Source organism: Polyodon spathula, chromosome 38 (genome assembly GCF_017654505.1).
Source record: "Polyodon spathula isolate WHYD16114869_AA chromosome 38, ASM1765450v1, whole genome shotgun sequence".
Classification (NCBI taxonomy): domain Eukaryota; kingdom Metazoa; phylum Chordata; class Actinopteri; order Acipenseriformes; family Polyodontidae; genus Polyodon; species Polyodon spathula.
In genome coordinates, this window is record NC_054571.1 from 5084497 (window position 1) to 5104948 (window position 20452).

The 20452-nt window shown below is 39.8% G+C and overlaps 1 protein-coding gene across 6 annotated transcripts in view; it reads right to left on the minus strand.

Moving 5' to 3' along the window:
• Window positions 1-20452, minus strand: part of LOC121304548 (MHC class II regulatory factor RFX1-like) — a 175286-nt gene that overhangs the window by 82874 nt on the left and 71960 nt on the right. The gene's annotated exons all lie outside the window — the stretch shown is intronic.

Below are 20452 nucleotides of genomic sequence, written 5' to 3' on the forward strand. Positions count from 1 at the left end.
CCCAAGATGCATTGCGAGGGAAACTATTCGATGTGATGTTGATGAGAACGTGTGGCCTGACAGAAACAGAGGCTGGATATAGAATAAACAAAAGGCTATGTTTGAGTAAAGTTCCCATTTCATTATATTCCATGTATATTTCTCTTCACTGTGTTCTTTGGCACAACTGTATCTTTATGGGTGCTATGATTTACTATTAGCGGGTACCCCTGAAAAATTGAAGAAATTAATAAATACTTTTATTGTTGTAAAAACAATTCTCATTGTCTGTTCTTGAGCATAAAAGTTGTCCACTGTCTGAGTTACTGAAAGGAAATGTATGTAGCTCTTACTGTAAAGGTAACATGTTTGTTTTTACACAATTTGATTATCAAAAAGGATGACAAATGCAGAGAGAGTATGCACTAAGGGTTAAATATGCTGTTTTGATGTTTGTATTTACTATTTATTGTACCGTTGTGACATGGCTGATGATGTGAGCTTTTCATTAGATGACAAATTGTATTGTTTTGATGTACTTATTTCATTTTGTGACATATGTTTGATATTTTGAGAGCAATTTGCAAATGAAATGTATTATTTTGCAAACTATGTTTCAGTTTTAAGTGTTGTGTCAACTGTTGTGAGAAAGTAGCACAATGTTTCAAGAAATGTATGTATGCAATTCTTGAAACATTATCTACATTTTCAAAACAATGAATGCAAACCCCACAATAGTAGCCTGTTTTGCAAAACACTATATCATTTACGATTGCTTTCACACAAAATGCAAATATCAAGCACATTTCTTCAGACCAATGAATACAAATATTTGCAATTGACACAAAAATTAATCAAGTAAGTCTTGTTACACTAAATTAATTAATTAGCTCACAGTTGAAAGCAACCAATCCCACATGCTTTCAACCTTACCTCACAGGTGCAAATTGTAACTGTTAAATTGTTCAATGAACAGTCAATAATTAAACACACACACACACACACACACACACACACACACACACACACACACATATATATATATATATATATAAGACAGGAACAACAACCTGGAGGTGCAAGAGGAAGGGGGGGTCTGTATGAGTGGTGGTAGAGCTGGGGGAAGGGGAAGTGGAAGGGCGAAGGGGAAGGCATTCAAATATTTTGAACGAAATATGGGCCACAATTGTAGACCATGTCATAAATCATGGCTTGACAATGACAGAAGCTGAGCAGAGGGTGAAGCCTAATCTCAGCCAATCCTCTGTTGCATCAATTATAAGGACTTTCAGGAATGAAAACAGGTATGTGATCATACAACACATTTCTTCACAGTATTACAGTGCAATCTCTGTCAAAGCATGCAGTTCTGCAATTTACATATTGACTTTGTCCATCAATGCTTACTGTATTAATTTACAGAATTGAACAGCTGCCCCATTCTGGCGGCAGAGGAAAAGTTTTCACCCCCGAACAGGAGACGGCAGTTGACATGGTCACAGCAAACACTGCCATTCATCTCAGGGAGATTCAGAGCGCAATTGTACAGGAAGAAGCCATGTTTCAAAACATCAATTCTGTGAGCCTTTCGACGATTGACAGAGTGCTAAAAAGAAACCAGCTCAGTATGAAGCACCTGTATAAGGTCCCTTTTGAGAGGAACAGCAACAGGGTGAAGGAGATGAGATATCAATATATACAGGTAAGATCCATCAGAGTACAGTAATGACTTTCCTTTTACAGTAATATTGCCTGGCTAAGACCTGCTTTTGGAATAGATAACAATATGTGGGAAATACTTTACTCTAATAGTGCGATTACAATACATTGAATGGTTTTGCAGAGAGTAATGGCGCTAGAAGCCAATGAGTCACTACATATATTTGTGTATGTAGATGAGGCTGGTTTCAACTTGAACAAAATCCGAACCTGCCAGAACCTTATTGGACACAGAGCCACACTGCTTATGCCAGGCCAGCATGGAGGTAACATAACCATGTGCGCTGCCATACCAGATAATGGTGTCATTGACCACATCCCCACCACTGGGCCCTACAACGCTGGTCGTCTTTTAGCTTTCTTGGAGGCTCTTTACAACCATCTTATGTTGATGAGAGACAGCTGGTGGGGGCTGACTTGCCAAATTATGTAGTAGTTTGGGACATTGTCAGCTTTCACCATTCCGTTGTAGTCAGGAAATGGTTTGCTGCCCACCAACGCATGGCCATAAAATTCTTCCCACCCTAGTCTCCCTTCCTTAACCCCATTGAGGAGTTTTTCTCCGCATGGAGGGGGGAAGATTTATGAGCACTGGTCTCAAGATCAGGGGCCGTATTCACAAAACTGACAAATCTAAGACTGGTCATAAGTCGTCAATTTGGAGTTAAGTCTTATTCAGGAACGAGTCTTAACAGAATTTTGGTCTTAAGTAAGGTCTTAACTTTAAGACTACCCTGGAGGAAGCTTAAGTCCAGATCTGCCATTGAAACAACTTTTCTCCCATGGCTCGACAGGTGATAGTATATAATTTATTTGATGACAGTCAATTGAAACCCTGACAAATATTTTACATACTGATATATCTCCATCAGCTAACAGAAGCAATGCAATTCCAACTTTGTTGCAGGTGATTTATTTATTTATTTTTTGTATTACAGTATTAAGTGTTATTACAATGTAGATCATACCATTAACATTATAGCTATACTTAGGGCTGTAAATCTACCTTTAATTTATAACAAGCAGCACCAAAAGCACAGCTTGAGAGGAATGAAGACTTCATTAGCAGAGGCAGAAACACACATCTGTAGCATTTTTTTTTTTTTTTTTTAGCAAAAATGTATTTCGAGCTTTCCACAGCTATAAAACAAATCTACAACCTGTGTACCCTTTTCGCGTAGTTGTAATGACTCGAGTCAATGACCAAAAGACGTGACTCGACTCGAGTCTCGCACAGAAGTCTCCATCTGACCTGATTCATTATCTTTGTGATAAAATACATTTTAAAAATCAGCGGCAGCCCCTCAAAGTGTACTAGTTTTTAGGTGCATTGTTTCCAAAACTGGATGGTTGTTGAGCGTTTTTTTGGGTTTACCGAGTTGAAACATGGAAATACTGAAGCTATTTCCACTGCCATTATGCAAGCCCTTTGAGGGGCTGCCTATATGGTAACAGGGTCCTGGGAGACAGTCAACATGGTTTTAGGAAAGGGAGATCGTGCCTAACTAACTTGCTTGATTTTTTTGAGGATGCAACATCGATAATGGATAATTGCAAAGCATATGACATGGTTTATTTAGATTTCCAGAAAGCTTTTGACAAAGTCCCGCACAAAAGATGAATTCTCAAACTGAACGCAGTTGGGATTCAAGGAAACACATGTACATGGATTAGGGAGTGGTTAACATGTAGAAAACAGAAAGTACTGATTAGAGGAAAAACCTCAGAATGGAGTGTGGTAACCAGCGGTGTACCACAGGGATCAGTATTAGGTCCTCTGCTATTCCTAATCTACATTAATGATTTAGATTCTGGTATAGTAAGCAAACTTGTTAAATTTGCAGACGACACAAAAGTAGGAGGAGTGGCAAACACTGTTGCAGCAGCAAAGGTCATTCAAAATGATCTAGACAAGATTCAGAACTGGGCAGACACATGGCAAATGGCATTTAATAGAGAAAAGTGTAAGGTACTGCACGCAGGAAATAAAAATGTACATTATAAATATCATATGGGAGATATTGAAATTGGAGAAGGAATCTATGAAAAAGACCTAGGAGTTTTTGTTGACTCAGAAATGTCTTCATCTAGGCAATGTGGGGAAGCTATAAAAAAGGCTAACAAGATGCTTGGATACATTGTGAAAAGTGTTGAATTTAAATCAAGGGAAGTAATGTTAAAACTGTACAATGCACTTGTAAGACCTCATCTTGAATATTGTGTGCAGTTCTGGTCACCTCGCTATAAAAAAGATATTGCTGCTCTAGAAAGAGTGCAAAGAAGAGCGACCAGAATTATTCCGGGCTTAAAAGGCATGTCATATGCAGACAGGCTAAAAGAATTGAATCTGTTCAGTCTTGAACAAAGAAGACTACGTGGCGACCTAATTCAAGCATTCAAAATTCTAAAAGGTATTGATAGTGTCGACCCAAGGGACTTTTTCAGCCTGAAAAAAGAAACAAGGACCAGGGGTCACAAATGGAGTTTAGAAAAAGGGGCATTCAGAACAGAAAATAGGAGACACTTTTTTACACAGAGAATTGTGAGGGTCTGGAATCAACTCCCCAGTAATGTTGTTGAAGCCGACACCCTGGGATCCTTCAAGAAGCTGCTTGATGAGATTTTGGGATCAATAAGCTACTAACAACCAAACGAGCAAGATGGGCCGAATGGCCTCCTCTCGTTTGTAAACTTTCTTATGTTCTTATGTTCTTAACAGCTAGATGCCATATTCACAGAAGAAAGTGAAAAGGCTAAAATAATTGCAGAGCTATGATGGAGCTAGTGTAATGCGTGATGAGACTGGTGGGGTCCAGAAGCTTGTAAGGGACAAATATCCAAATGCACATTATGTCCATTGAAACTAAAGATTTTAAAAGTGCTGAAAATGCATTAAAGTATGCTTGAACTGATGCTATATAACAACTTGGACAAAACATTTCCGGCGATTACAAAACTACTGAAGATAGTTATTACCACTCCAATGACTATAGCAAAGGCAGAAATCTGCTTCAACAATGAAAAGGATAAAAACCTTCTTGAGAAATAGTATGAAAACTGAACGATTAAATGCTTTAGCCATGTTATCAATTGAGAAAGACATGATGACTGACATTCCTGACTTTAATAATAAACCAATTGAAACGTTTGCCACGATAAGACATCGCAGAGCAAACTTTTTGTATCGCTCCAGCAAGAAACAGATCCACTGGATAGTGCATCTACCACTGTTGGCCATTCTAGTGGCCTCTGAGGCAGGGCTGGTACCTGCCGTAACGATCAGGTGCGCCTCCTCTGGGCTCCTCTCAGCAGCACATGTAGAGGCTGCTGTAGAGCATCAGCCTTCTCCCCTCTCTGGCTCCTTGGTCCATGGCTCCTCCCTCTCTGGCTCTCGGGACGGCGGCTCCTCCCTCTCTGGCTCTCGGGACGGCGGCTCCTCCCTCTCTGGCTCTCGGGGCGGCGGCTCCTCCCTCTCTGGCTCTCGGGACGGCGGCTCCTCCCTCTCTGGCTCTCGGGACGGCGGCTCCTCCCTCTCTGGCTCTCGGGGCGGCGGCTCCTCCCTCTCTGGCTCTCGGGGCGGCGGCTCCTCCCTCTCTGGCTCTCGGGGCGGCGGCTCCTCCCTCTCTGGCTCTCAGGATGGCTGCTCCTCCTCCTCCTCATACTGCGTGGGGCAGATAGCCACCGTGTGTCCATACGCCCCACAGCCGGGGCACAACTCCGCCGCAAGGCTCTTCAAAAAAAACTCAAAGATGTCATCCTCAACCTCCTGGGCCAGCTCCATATATTAAAAAATAAATAAATAAATAAATAAATAAATAAATTTAATTTTTTTTTTTTAAACTACAGTCCCACTCTGAGTCTCTAGGGGGCACTATTCCACCGCTGACACCATGATGTGACAGGATAGCTGGGAGGACAGAGACTCGGAGACAATAAAACTGTAGTGAAAGTGCTGCTGCGCTGTTTTAATCCACAAAAAGTAAATCAAAAAGTCAAAGAAAACACGGCTAACAGAGCCAAAAATAAAAGGTTAAACAAAAAAACTGTTCATGCTGGGCAGACACAACACACAAACACACAAACACACAAACACACAAACACACAAACACACAAACACACAAACACACAAACACACAAACATTCACCCCAAAACACCTCTACCAAACAAAGTAATTTACCCCTTTTTTATAGCATGTGGCTGGAGCCTAATTATCAATTATTCAATTAGCTCCAGCCACATTCTCACATGTATTTTGGCAGGGATAGGAAATTAACCCCATCCCTGCCAACCACCACCAAATCACCACAGCACAATATTTACAGACAGGGCCCTGCCCTGCCACAGGGCTACTGTAATAGCCTAATAATAAAAAAAGAATAGAAACAGGACTGATTAATTTATCCAAGTCAACTTATTGGACCCCAACACGTTTGTATATCGAGGCTGTACTGTACTATCGGCCTTTTTACTGTGTGCCTTAAAATTGGATTAAATCAAGCTGTCTTCAACTGTCGAAACTAATGACTCGAAGTGACTCGAGCCAGATAGGTGACTCGACTTGACGCAACTCTGCAAATTCAGTGACTTGGTTACAACTCTGCATTTTCATGTGTCCTACTGTTTCTTCACCTGTTTTCTCCTCTGCCTGGTTACTCCATTATTACCAGAAACTATATCCTGTTTCTAAAAATGCTTGCATCTCATTAAAAACCAAGCACGTCTTTCTTAAAGGGATACACATCTAAAAGCAAATAAAAAGATATACATATAAACAAATATTTTTAAAATATACTTTATTAATAAATATTCCACTAAATACACATAAAATTACATAACATTCTGCATTGTTTTTGTTTCACTGTAATTACATGTGATAATAAATATATCTTTTTTTTTACTTAAGTAATCAATGAGAGCCTAATCACTAAAATAATTCAGGTCAAAAACAGGTCAGTTTAAAATTATAACGACATATTTTTTACTAGAAAATTACAAAATTCTATAATAAAATATATACATTTGACATTGATATTTATATGACATAATGATTTTTCATTCGTGAAAAAGCTAAATTATCAATCTGTCCCTCAGGCAACGGCTTTCTCTCGAGTGGAAGACAGTGAAGATGTGCGAGGACAGAAACGCTGGTCTAAGTTAAGACCCCCCAGAAAATCGTTTTGTGAAATGGACTTAAGACTCGGTCATAACAAAGTCAGCAAAAACGACTTAAGCCCTTTTTTGATCCTAGATTTAAGTCAGCTTTTTGAATACGGCCCCGGATGTCTTTGCTGGATGCAATGAATGCTGGTTTTGAGGACATACGGAAGAAGATTGCAAGGGATGGCTGCGACATGCAAGATGGTTTTTCCCTCGTTGCATTGCGAGGGACAACATTAGGTGCAATGTGGATGAAAATCTGTGGCCTAACAGACAGGAGAGACTGGATGGCCAGTGAGATGTTACAATTGATCCTTTGTGTGTTTTCTTTTACACTTCTGTAGTTTGGACCACCTGCCTTTGTCGACCTATTGGATTTATATACTGTAACACTACTTTTTACAATATAACATTGTTTTGCTTTATGTATTTGCATCTGTTTCGTTTTACAGTTTTTCTCAATTGCTTAAACACATTTCCTGAAACGCTATTCACATTTTCAAAACAGTTAACACAAACCCCAAAACAGTAACATATTTAGCAAAACACTATATCATTTATGATTGCTTTGACAATTCAAAAACTCTTTCTCTCATTGGTAGAAATCCTAAGTAAGCAAATGTCAAACATTTTTGCAAAACTCTAAATACAAATCTCAACACTTGACACAAAAGTCAATCAAGTATGTCTCGTTAAACAAAACAATTTGTTCAGTTGGAAGTAAGCAATCCCAAATCTGTTTATCTTTCTCTCATTGGTAGAAATCCTAAGTAAGCAATCCCAAATCTGTTTATCTTTCTCTCATTGGTAGAAATCCTAAGTAAGCAATCCCAAATCTGTTTATCTTTCTCTCATTGGTAGAAATCCTTGGAAGTAAGCAATCCCAAATCTGTTTATCTTTCTCTCATTGGTAGAAATCCAAAGTAAGCAATCCCAAATCTGTTTATCTTTCTCTCATTGGTAGAAATCCTAAGTAAGCAATCCCAAATCTGTTTATCTTTCTCTCATTGGTAGAAATCCAAAGTAAGCAATCCCAAATCTGTTTATCTTTCTCTCATTGGTAGAAATCCTAAGTAAGCAATCCCAAATCTGTTTATCTTTCTCTCATTGGTAGAAATCCTAAGTAAGCAATCCCAAATCTGTTTATCTTTCTCTCATTGGTAGAAATCCAAAGTAAGTAAATCTGCAATAGAAATCCCAATCCCATCTGTTTATCTTTCTCTCATTGGTAGAAATCCTAAGTAAGCAATCCCAAATCTGTTTATCTTTCTCTCATTGGTAGAAATCCTAAGTAAGCAATCCCAAATCTGTTTATCTTTCTCTCATTGGTAGAAATCCTAAGTAAGCAATCCCAAATCTGTTTATCTTTCTCTCATTGGTAGAAATCCTAAGTAAGCAATCCCAAATCTGTTTATCTTTCTCTCATTGGTAGAAATCCTAAGTAAGCAATCCCAAATCTGTTTATCTTTCTCTCATTGGTAGAAATCCTAAGTAAGCAATCCCAAATCTGTTTATCTTTCTCTCATTGGTAGAAATCCTAAGTAAGCAATCCCAAATCTGTTTATCTTTCTCTCATTGGTAGAAATCCTAAGTAAGCAATCCCAAATCTGTTTATCTTTCTCTCATTGGTAGAAATCCTAAGTAAGCAATCCCAAATCTGTTTATCTTTCTCTCATTGGTAGAAATCCTAAGTAAGCAATCCCAAATCTGTTTATCTTTCTCTCATTGGTAGAAATCCTAAGTAAGCAATCCCAAATCTGTTTATCTTTCTCTCATTGGTAGAAATCCTAAGTAAGCAATCCCAAATCTGTTTATCTTTCTCTCATTGGTAGAAATCCTAAGTAAGCAATCCCAAATCTGTTTATCTTTCTCTCATTGGTAGAAATCCTAAGTAAGCAATCCCAAATCTGTTTATCTTTCTCTCATTGGTAGAAATCCTAAGTAAGCAATCCCAAATCTGTTTATCTTTCTCTCATTGGTAGAAATCCTAAGTAAGCAATCCCAAATCTGATTATCTTTCTCTCATTGGTAGAAATCCTAAGTAAGCAATCCCAAATCTGTTTATCTTTCTCTCATTGGTAGAAATCCTAAGTAAGCAATCCCAAATCTGTTTATCTTTCTCTCATTGGTAGAAATCCTAAGTAAGCAATCCCAAATCTGTTTATCTTTCTCTCATTGGTAGAAATCCTAAGTAAGCAATCCCAAATCTGTTTATCTTTCTCTCATTGGTAGAAATCCTAAGTAAGCAATCCCAAATCTGTTTATCTTTCTCTCATTGGTAGAAATCCTAAGTAAGCAATCCCAAATCTGATTATCTTTCTCTCATTGGTAGAAATCCTAAGTAAGCAATCCCAAATCTGATTATCTTTCTCTCATTGGTAGAAATCCTAAGTAAGCAATCCCAAATCTGTTTATCTTTCTCTCATTGGTAGAAATCCTAAGTAAGCAATCCCAAATCTGTTTATCTTTCTCTCATTGGTAGAAATCCTAAGTAAGCAATCCCAAATCTGTTTATCTTTCTCTCATTGGTAGAAATCCTAAGTAAGCAATCCCAAATCTGTTTATCTTTCTCTCATTGGTAGAAATCCTAAGTAAGCAATCCCAAATCTGTTTATCTTTCTCTCATTGGTAGAAATCCTAATTTCTAAATTGTTCAGTCAATTATCACTGCTGAAAAACACTTATAGACGAGGCTATCAGGGAGCTGATGATGAAAAATGGATCAGAAAATTAGACAGGAGCCACAACCTGGAGGTGCCAGAGGAAGAGGGATCTGTATACGAGGTGGGAGAGCTGGAGGAAGGGGAAGGGGAAGGGGACGGAAACGCCGTCCACACATTTCGAATGACAATTGTAGGGTTTAGCCAAATTCAGCCGATCCTCTGTGGCTTCAATTATCAGGACTTTCACGAATGAGAATAGGTATGTATGAATATAGTATGTCATCATGCAAAAGAGCCATATGAACACATTTCTTCACAGTTGTACTGTACAGTACAATATATGTTAGAGTAGTTTTGCCATTATATATTGACTTTGTATATCCATGTGTTTTCATTTACAGGATTGAAAGACTAACCCTCTCAAGAGACAGCAATAGTGAATATGGTTATTGCCAATAATGGCATCTGTCTCAGAGAAATTCAGAGTTTCATGCTGCAAAATCAAAACATGTTTGCAAATGTGCCTGCAGTAAGCCTGTCTACGATAGATAGGGTTTTGAAGAGAAATCAACTGCGTATGAAGCAAATATATAAGGTCCCTTTAGAGAGGAACAGCAACAGAGTGAAGGAAAGATAACGTACCAATATATGCAAGTATTGAAAGCACAGTAATTTCATTACTTGCAATATTGCCTTGCTAGCACTTACTTTTGGAATACAGTAACAAACAATGTTGCTTTACCATTGTATTGAATCTTTTGCAGAGAATAATGGAGCTGGAGGCCAATGAATCCCCTCGTGTGTGTGTATGTGGACGAGGTGGTGCTCAACTTGGCCAAAGTGCGAAGACATGGGAGAAATATCATTGGTCACAGAGCCACGGTGAATGTGCCAGGACAGTGTGTGGGAAACATCACAATGTGTGCGGCAACAGCTGAAAATTGTGTAATTGCACACATCCCCACCCTTGGACCATACAACACTGTTCGACGTTTGGCATTTTTGGATGATCTCTGTAACAACCTGTTGAGAGAGGGAGCAAGTGAGGGCTGATTTACCAGCCTATGTGGTGGTGTGGGACAATGTCAGCTTCCACCACTCTGCTCTGGTGAGGCAGTGGTTTGCGGCATACCGTCGTATGATCACGGAATAACTCCCACCCTACTCCCCCTTCCTGGACCCTATTGAGGAGTTCTTGTCACCATGGAGATGGGAGGTGTATGATAACCATCCTCATGACCAAATGTCACTGCTGGACGCAATGAACGCAGGCTGTGAAGCCATCACAGCAGAAGACTGCAGGGGATGGGTGCGTCACACCAGACGATTTTATCCTCTCTGCATTGCAAGGGAGAGCATTAGATGCGATGTCAACGAAGACTTGTGGCCAAACAGAGAGGAGAGAATGGCTGGCCCCCGAAGCCCCATCTGAATTCAAATAGAAATCTCTATTGTTCTTTTGTTTTTCTGTTCTTCAGTATACTTTTTCGCCTTATTGGATTTGAACAGAATTTAGAATGCAATATTGTTTTTTTGTTTCATTTACAATATGTAAATTGACATTGCTGGATGTAAAATATATGGAGGCTGGTTCCAAAATAAACCTTTTTTGTTGATGTAACATTGTGTGTGTGATAACATGCTTACAGTATTTTCAGTAACACAGTTTCAGGTTGACTGCAGCATGAGGCAGCTTGTATTTAGGATTTCATGTCTTGTTGAAGCTTATACTTTTTTTGTTAGCCTTTGTTTAAATACTGATAAGGTGAGCTTTTCATTTGATGACATTGTTGCACTGTTTGATGTACTTGTTTGATTTTGAAACGTGTGCACTATATTTTGATAGTCTTAGTGCATTTTGTGTAAACTGTTTTGAAAATGTGACTAATGTTTCAGGAAATGTGTTTAAGCAGTTGAAAAAAAAACTGTAATGAATGAAAAATATTGGGAACCCTGTTCCTGAATAAATATTTTTTTGTTTTGTTTTGTGTGTTGCAACATCCTTATTTACAGCAGCACTATTTCTACAGTAATTACAGTTTCAATGATCAGCAGTGTCATTTAGAGTATAAGGTAGAGGAGCATGCAATCAGGGCTGAACATGTCACTGTGATGCTGGTACTCAGTATTTTTTGTGCCTTTGTTTAAACACTGGTAAAGAGAGCTTTCCATTATATGGCAGTGTTTTACTGTTTGAGGTACTTATTTGATTTTGAAACATGTGTTAAATACTTTGAGTGTCTTAGGGCATTTTGCAGTTGAAATGTATTGTTTTGTAAATGAAATAAGAGTTTTGAGGTTTGTGTTAACTGTTTTGAAAATGTGAACACTTTCAAGAATTGCGTTTAAGCAATTCAGAAAAACTGTAAACGCTTGTCTCTGCTCTTTTGTTCCCGCCACCAAATCTGAATAATCACTAACCTTACGACATGTCCCTCTTCTGCACTCTGCACGTGTATAATCACAATCACAGGTGACATTTTCTTTCTTTCTTTCTCCTTACAACAAACAAAATAAAATCTAATTTGGAGAAAAAGACGCCTTGGCCCCGTTTCCTGCCAGGTGCAGAACAGATAAGGAAACAAACAAAGGTTATGCTGCTCTCCAGGGCAGAGTAATGTTTTTTCCGCCTGTGAGAAGATGACATTTAACAAAAAATGTCTTGATAGGAGATAATGTTAATAATTATTTGAAATAAAAAACGAAAACATGTCTGTAGATAAGTGAGGTGTTCTGTATTTGAAAATAACAGAATAATGAACATTATGATATTGTAACGACCCAGACAAGTGCATTGTTGCAGGATTAGTTCTCTGTCCAGTTTGTTTGTCTTGTCTCTCTTTTATGTTGTATGTATTGTAAGGGGAATGGGAAAGGGCTGCTGCTGTCCGGGGATGCTCTGGCCCATTAGTTAGCATGGGAAGGGGGAGTGAATGAGCGTGGGAATGCTCCTGCTATCTGTGGATGCACTGGCCCGTTAGTTAGCATGGGAAGGGGGAGTGAATGAGCATGTGAATGCTCCTGCTGTCTGGGGATGCACTGGCCCGTTAGTTAGCATGGGAAGGGGGAGTGAATGAGCGTGGGAATGCTGCTGCTGTCTGGGGAAGCACTGGCCTGTTAGTTAGCATGGGAAGGGGGAGTGAATGAGCGTGTGAATGCTGCTGCTGCTGCCCGGGGATGCACTGGCTAAGCCCATACTTTATCTCTCCCAGTTAGCGGGAGGAAAAGATGGAGTTGCAGAGCATGGGCTTGATTGGTTGAGCCGAATAGCGGCGGTAAATGAGGAGAGGGTACTGTATATAAGGGGGTGCATGAGCCTGTGGTGGTGGAGAGACAGCGAGAGTCTGTAGCGAAAAGCGAGCGTGAGATCAAAAGGATTTATTATTTTGGGTGCCGTGAATTCCGGCCCCAAACAGGAATTCTCTGTTAGTATCACGATAAATCTTTAATGTTAGAATTCGCCACTGTCTCCCTGAGTCCTGCAGTGTTATACCGGTGTAGCACGCGTAGTGCACCCCGTTACGGCGTTATACCGGTGTAGCACGCGTAGTGCACCCCGTTACGGCGTTATACCGGTGCAGCACGCGTAGTGCACCCCGTTACGGCGTTATACCGGTGTAGCACGCGTAGTGCACCCCGTTACGGCGTTATACCGGTGTAGCACGCGTAGTGCACCCCGTTACGGCGTTATACCGGTGTAGCACGCGTAGTGCACCCCGTTACGGCGTTATACCGGTGTAGCACGCGTAGTGCACCCCGTTACGGCGTTATACCGGTGTAGCACGCGTAGTGCACCCCGTTACGGAGTTATACCGGTGTAGCACGCGTAGTGCACCCCGTTACGGCGTTATACCGGTGTAGCACGCGTAGTGCACCCCGTTACGGAGTTATACCGGTGAAGCACGCGTAGTGCACCCCGTTACGGAGTTATACCGGTGCAGCACGCGTAGTGCACCCCGTTACGGCGTTATACCGGTGTAGCACGCGTAGTGCACCCCGTTACGGAGTTATACCGGTGCAGCACGCGTAGTGCACCCCGTTACGGCGTTATACCGGTGTAGCACGCGTAGTGCACCCCGTTACGGCGTTATACCGGTGTAGCACGCGTAGTGCACCCCGTTACGGTGTTATACCGGTGTAGCACGCGTAGTGCACCCCGTTACGGAGTTATACCGGTGAAGCACGCGTAGTGCACCCCGTTACGGCGTTATACCGGTGTAGCACGCGTAGTGCACCCCGTTACGGCGTTATACCGGTGTAGCACGCGTAGTGCACCCCGTTACGGCGTTATACCGGTGTAGCACGCGTAGTGCACCCCGTTACGGGAGTTATACCGGTGAAGCACGCGTAGTGCATACCGGTGTAGCACGCGTAGTGCACCCCGTTACGGTGTTATACCGGTGTAGCACGCGTAGTGCACCCCGTTACGGAGTTATACCGGTGTAGCACGCGTAGTGCACCCCGTTACGGCGTTATACCGGTGTAGCACGCGTAGTGCACCCCGTTACGGAGTTATACCGGTGTAGCACGCGTAGTGCATCTGTGAACAGGATGGCTGTAGTGGTGACGTCAGACCCGAAAGAACACAGACTCCAAACAGTGACTGGCGGATGAAACTGAGCTGCAGCGCTTAGTATTTTATTAAATGATAAAACAAATAAAAGATTTAAACAAAACACACAACACTGAAAATAAAGGACGTGTTGGCAAACAAACAGACAGACAAAACAGATGTGGACGAACCCAACAAACAAGTAACGTGCTGGCATTTCCACAAGTAACGCGCTTAACTCTCCTCTCTCTCTCTCACCCGTTCTCCACTTCCCAAACACACAACCCCGAGTGAGTGCTTCATGCATCTATATATACAGTTGTGCTGGGATTCAATTACCAATTAATTATTCACTTGAATCCCAGCACTTGAATTAAGCTGTGTACTCCCGTGCTCACATATCAATACCCATTTAAACATGCACGTGGCGTGAGTTGTGCCATCCTCGTGTCTAAATACAAAATTACACTTTATAACACTCGTGCTCATAATTTATATCCTGTGTATTTTATACATAAACACCAACATAAAACACTAATAAACACAAAGGGGTGGAACACTCCGCCACATATGCCCCCCCTTGCCTCAATGGCCCCCCTGGCCTCAATGGCCACCTCCCCCCTCAGTCCCAAAGTCCCAGTCCTGGCCCAGGAACAGGGACAGAAATGTGCCAAAGGTGGTGGCCACGGTGGGAGGTCCTTCTCCTACCCCAACAGCCGTAGTGGCCAAGGCAATCCTGGTGTCAGTGTTCAGGTTTTTACGTACTCTTTTATTTATATATTTGCTCTGCACACACTCTTAAACTCAGGGGAAACGTTTGTTTTAAACTCCTAGGAAGAGCAGAGGATGAGCTGCATGTCCATACAACCTTTAATTAATCAAGAGAATCTCATAGACTCATTTATTTTGAAGTTTTACAAATCAGAGCAGTGTTAGTACTCTTCTCGGTTTATTAAATGCTTTAAAAATTGGATTGGTTGGTTGCGCAAACCACCGTAAATCCCAAGTAAAAAGCAATCTGGGCGATCCAGTGCTTTATAAGTTTAACAGCATTAGTACTTCAATACAGTAATACGAATATGTTTATTATATATCTAGCTCTTAGGCTATAAAATGCAAAAAGCTAAAAACGCCACCGCTAATATTCTAGAATATTATATATATATATATATATATATATATATATATATATATATATATATATATATATATATATATATATATGAAGGAACCGAACAGGATAGCAGGATCAACCAACGATCATTTGGGTGCGGTTTTACAATGTTTAGTGAGGAATTTGTGAAAGGAGGGGGGAAGGGCAGAATGTTTCAGTACACCATTAGGTTGGGTCAGATGTCCAGGGGCAGTGGGGGGATGGTAGAAGAAGGGCAATGCCTGCTTGCTTGCTAGATCGTAAATTCCAGGTTAAAGTGAACATAACAACCGCAACGGGGGGGGGGAGCAATCATGCCCCACAGAATACATTAGTTACTGATGAAGTGACTGTTATTCTCCGGAGCGCTCTGTATTTTGATGACCACTGCAATAAACCTTTGATGCAGCGATCGGTGTGATCGATTGTCTCTGATCATCTCTGCACTTCATTTTGCGACCGTACATATATATGTCATTCTCTTAAGACTAAAACATAATTTCTATACTTTATAGCAATGCATCAATATAAAAGAGATATTAAATTAAAATATAGTGTAGGATTGTGGCAAAGTGCCCGCCCCTGTGTATATTTTCTGTTATATGTTGTTTGTTAATGTTGGTGTGTAGTCATTGGTACACGGGATATAAACAAGTCTGTGTAACACGAGTGTTTAAAATATATATTTGTATTTAGGCACAAGGATTGCACAGCACTTCACGTGCAGGTAAAATGTAATAATATGTGAGCACGGGGAATTGCAATTTATTAATTCATGTGCAGTTGTACTGCAACTCCAATTGAATGACTGATTAGCAATCGAGTCTTGGTACAGCTGCATAAAAGCAGCATGTTTTCACATACTTGGGGTTGTGTGTTCGGGAGTGGAGAACGGGGGAGAGAGAGAGAGAGAGAGAGAGAGAAGCGTAATTATAAATCTCAATTGTTTTGTGTAGTGTTTGTCCACCCTGTTTTTGTCTGTGTCCATTTGTTTTGTTTGTCTATCTATTTTGGCCTCACGTGCAGTGTGCTGTTTTGTTACAAACCTTTTGTTTTCTGTCTGTTTAATTATTAAACTGCGCATCAGCGCCTTCACCATTCCAAAACTTGTGTTCTGAGTCAGTTCCTGTTTCTGGTCTGTCGTCACCTACTGCGGCCGTCTTTGTGACAAGGATATATTGAAAAATAAGAACTGTCTTCAAAAGGCAGAGACTTGACTTCGACCAAACAGCAATCAGTTTTTCAGAGATCCTCAGAGCATGGATCACAAAACTTGTAGTTAGCAAGTTGAGCGATATCAAATGGAGTTTTACTTTGGTTTCTATAAGATTTTCTCTCCATTGAATACATGAGAAGCCTTAATTAAATCCAATCATCACTTTGCTTAGACAGTCCTTATTTTTTTGGCAAATGGAAATCTATAAAAGGTGAAGCAGAGTCAGACAGCATCAGCAGTTTTGATTACATGGACCTGGCTTCTACAATATATTCCCTCACTACATTTCATCTTTTCAAATTAGTTTCCTTTTCTTTTTACGGGTGTGTGCATTTAACAGATATTACAGGGAGTTTCCATCCTATATCTCGTATTATAGGGTTACTACTAGTGGAAAGTTTGATTGCTTCTATTTGAGTTGAAAGGCTAAGTATTTCTGTCCTGTTTCTAACAGCCTTACTTCAGAGCTGAGCTGAGTCTGCCCTCTTATTTCTTAGTGGTGCACAATCCGGCTGAAACCAGCTCGTTTGAGATATCTCTTCTTTTACCAATTCTCCCTACACCTTACTTTTTGCTTCTTCCTGCCAGGTAACTCATTTTGAATATATACTGAAAAAAGTCAATTTCTATTCTAACCTCCCTTTTTCGAAGACTAGATGGTATCTCTCCTCATTAATTCTGACCTTGACGCCAGAAGTTTGATAAGAAAATTCCTGCTTCTCTTTGCCAAACGTTCCTCTAGGTACCAAGCAGAGATCTTTCTAAAAAGCAGGTTTATAAAAAGTTCAGGAAGACAGGTTACACAGAGTTTACACCAGTATGTCACCTTTCTTCAACCTCTCTACTGCCTTCAAAGCAGCTTTTCCTTATATACTCGATCTTATTACCTTTTGTTATTTTAAACATAACATAACTTATTTGCTGCATTATTTTCAACTCGGGGCTAGATTAAGCATTTCACTTTTTACAAAATAAGACTTTTAACTATATTCTAGTCACCAGCAACAACATTAAGACTGTATTAATTCAACTATCCTGTTCCCCTTACCTTGAAATACATGCTCTTAAAATACTTGTTCTTTTTAAATCAGGGATTGTTTCTTTTTTAAATCAAATTTTACTTGTTCAATTAACTCAGGTCAGCAGCTTTCTCCAGAAAGTTAGCTACCAACATCTGGAACCTAAATCAAAGAGTTCCCTACCTCTGATCAGGGTCTGTGTGATGGACAAGGGAATCTGCTCCATCACATTTGTCCATCACTGTCTGCCAAGAGCTGGTCAGCTCGCCCTTTCTCTGCATACATTTTCACAGACTGTACATAACAGCTACTTAATATTTTCTACCAAGTATACAGGTCTATTTGAAACACAGCACATGCAGTATTACTATGATTATTGACTAAGAGTATATCATATTATTTAAATCAATACATGTTCGTTTAGATCATCCAATTCATGTTTAATAAATCAGCATGTTCCCAACAGGATTCAAACTCTGTACTAGGCTCAGCTCGGGCTGTGAACACCACGACAGGCCTGTGCAGATCTGCTAAAAAACATTTTCTAAAACACATTACAGTCATTACAATATTTGTTGCAGTTTCACAAATGTTCAATTTGTTTCCCAAAGATCATCCCGCTTCCAGTAGCTGTGACAGGCCTGAGTCAGTTTCTGCTCAAGCCTGATACATGCAAAAACTCAAATCTAGTTAGCTGGGCTCCCCTCTCTGCAGTCTCATTTCCATCGTCGGTGGGCAAACACATTTTAACTGAATCTGGGTCCATCAAAGAACTGCACACCCTTGCAAGCAAAGCCTTCCATGCAAAAGGATCAATGACCTATAGCACAAAAGGGACATGCCAGAAACATCTGTGATTTTCCTCCTTGAAGGTTCTTTGAAGGGGGCAGGTTCATCATAGAAAAGGACCCCGATAGAGGTTCAGTATAACAGTACTGTTTACAAGGGTTATAAAAATTCTCATTATTTTACTTAAATATTTCAAATATTAACATGTTTCCAAAATCCTTGCTGCTTTATGAAATGGATGTTTGTCATTCCCCACACCCACGAGTCACATAAATATATTTCTTTCTATACAGTAAGGTCTGCTGGAAAGGCATTTAAAAGATCATCCTATATAAACAAATCCCCATAAATCACTGGGGCATAAGGAACCTGTCCAGCAAATTCCAATGCTCTTGCTAGGAGTCCTTGTTTATTTATTTTCTTTTAGATTTTTTAATGTATTTTTATTAACATTATTATAATCTGGGAACGCATACCTCGTGCAGCAGTTTGTAACAGAGAAAACAGCGCTTGCTTTGCAATCCAAGGACCTGTGTCCCCTCTTGCCGCTACTCATTCTCAAGGTCTCTATGAGTGCAAGTTTCTCTTTGTCTATTACACGCAGCTACCTCTGTTATAATTAGTACAACACCCAGACTTGAAAAATAAACTTCCAAGTTGACAAAAATGTTATTTATTTTCTCAAAATGATGTTACCAAAACCCATAGGCCTTAACCAACTGCATAGAGTCACTAAAACCAAACCAGGCTCAACTGTCCTTGAAGTTTTTTTTTTTCTTCAAACTTACAATATTTCACTGCTTACAATAGCAAACCCCATTGGCTGCTTCCACTGTACCTGGACCTAAGGAGTTAAAGCGGCTTCTGCATCAGTGTAGCTATGAATTCCAAACAAGTTTCACTCCCTCTTCCAGTACTGGTTACACACTTGCAAAAGTTAGTACATATACATGGAAAAGATATATACTAAACTTTCGACAAAAGGCCTAGAACACTTCAAATTAAATTTCAGAAAGTGTTAAAAGAAAAAAAAGAAAAAAACAGTTTTACAATACACAAGCTGCCTGCTGTATTTCAAGAGGACAGTGCATATTAACACACTTTCTCAATAAACTGTCATAAGCATTTTGTAGCTTCCAAACTGCTCTCTTAAATCCCTATTATTTTCTTTGCATGGTTTCGCTTTAGTTGTTAAGTCAACACAGTAATTCTGTTACATTCTTCTACAAAAGCAAAACATAAAAGTTTTTACTTACATTACTGTTCACATTTATTATTACTAATTTGTATTTTAAAGTTTTAATTTTTTTTCAATTCATGTAATAAAATAAAATAAAACCATATCAGGCTTTACTTATAACCATTACATAATCACCAGTAAACTGCAATAATGTTTTTTTTTTTTAATTGTTATTAACAGAGTTTCATTTATTCAAATTATACTCTAAAGTTAAATAGTTTAATATATACTTGCTTTTCCTAAATCATTTTAGCCAAATTAATAACATGTCTTTGATTTTTCATGAAATCCATAATCAAATATTAATACATGAAAATATTTTTAATAAAATATTTCCAGGTACAATTCTTAATCTGTCCCATTTGCGCAGTCACCTTATCAAACAGAAGTGTCTCTCACTTACCTCTGCCTGCCTGCATGTAACACTTCAATAAAGTGCTGGCAGAGTAAACCTGCTCTGCAGATCTCTGGTTTCAGCATGCAGTTCTGGGCACCAGTATTTTCTTCATAGGCTGATATAGAATCCCTTAATACACTCTGTAGTGCTCCTATTTCTTATGTGCTTTCATCAGAATAGCCCACCTGCTTAATATAGGAGGTACTATTCTTTTGCTTGTTTTAAACAGTCTGTACAGTACTCCCTGCTCCATCTGGTATCTGTCTACATCTGATGGAAATACAAATAGCAATTGACTGCTCCTTGTGCTAATTCATCAGTGCATTTGTTACCTATAATTGTGACCTCCTTGAATGCTTAGCAATGCAATAGCCAGAGTCTGTTATTAGTAATATGGTCTCAGTGGGCGTCCCCAGTATTTGAGCCATTTGAAGTCCCTTTAATAGGATTTTTACATCTGCTATTTGAGCAGGTCGACCTGACACCACTTCGGAATGGTGTTGTGTTTCCTCATAAATTCCACTTTTGTCTTTCCCGAGGGATATTCCTATACCACAAAGCGGATTG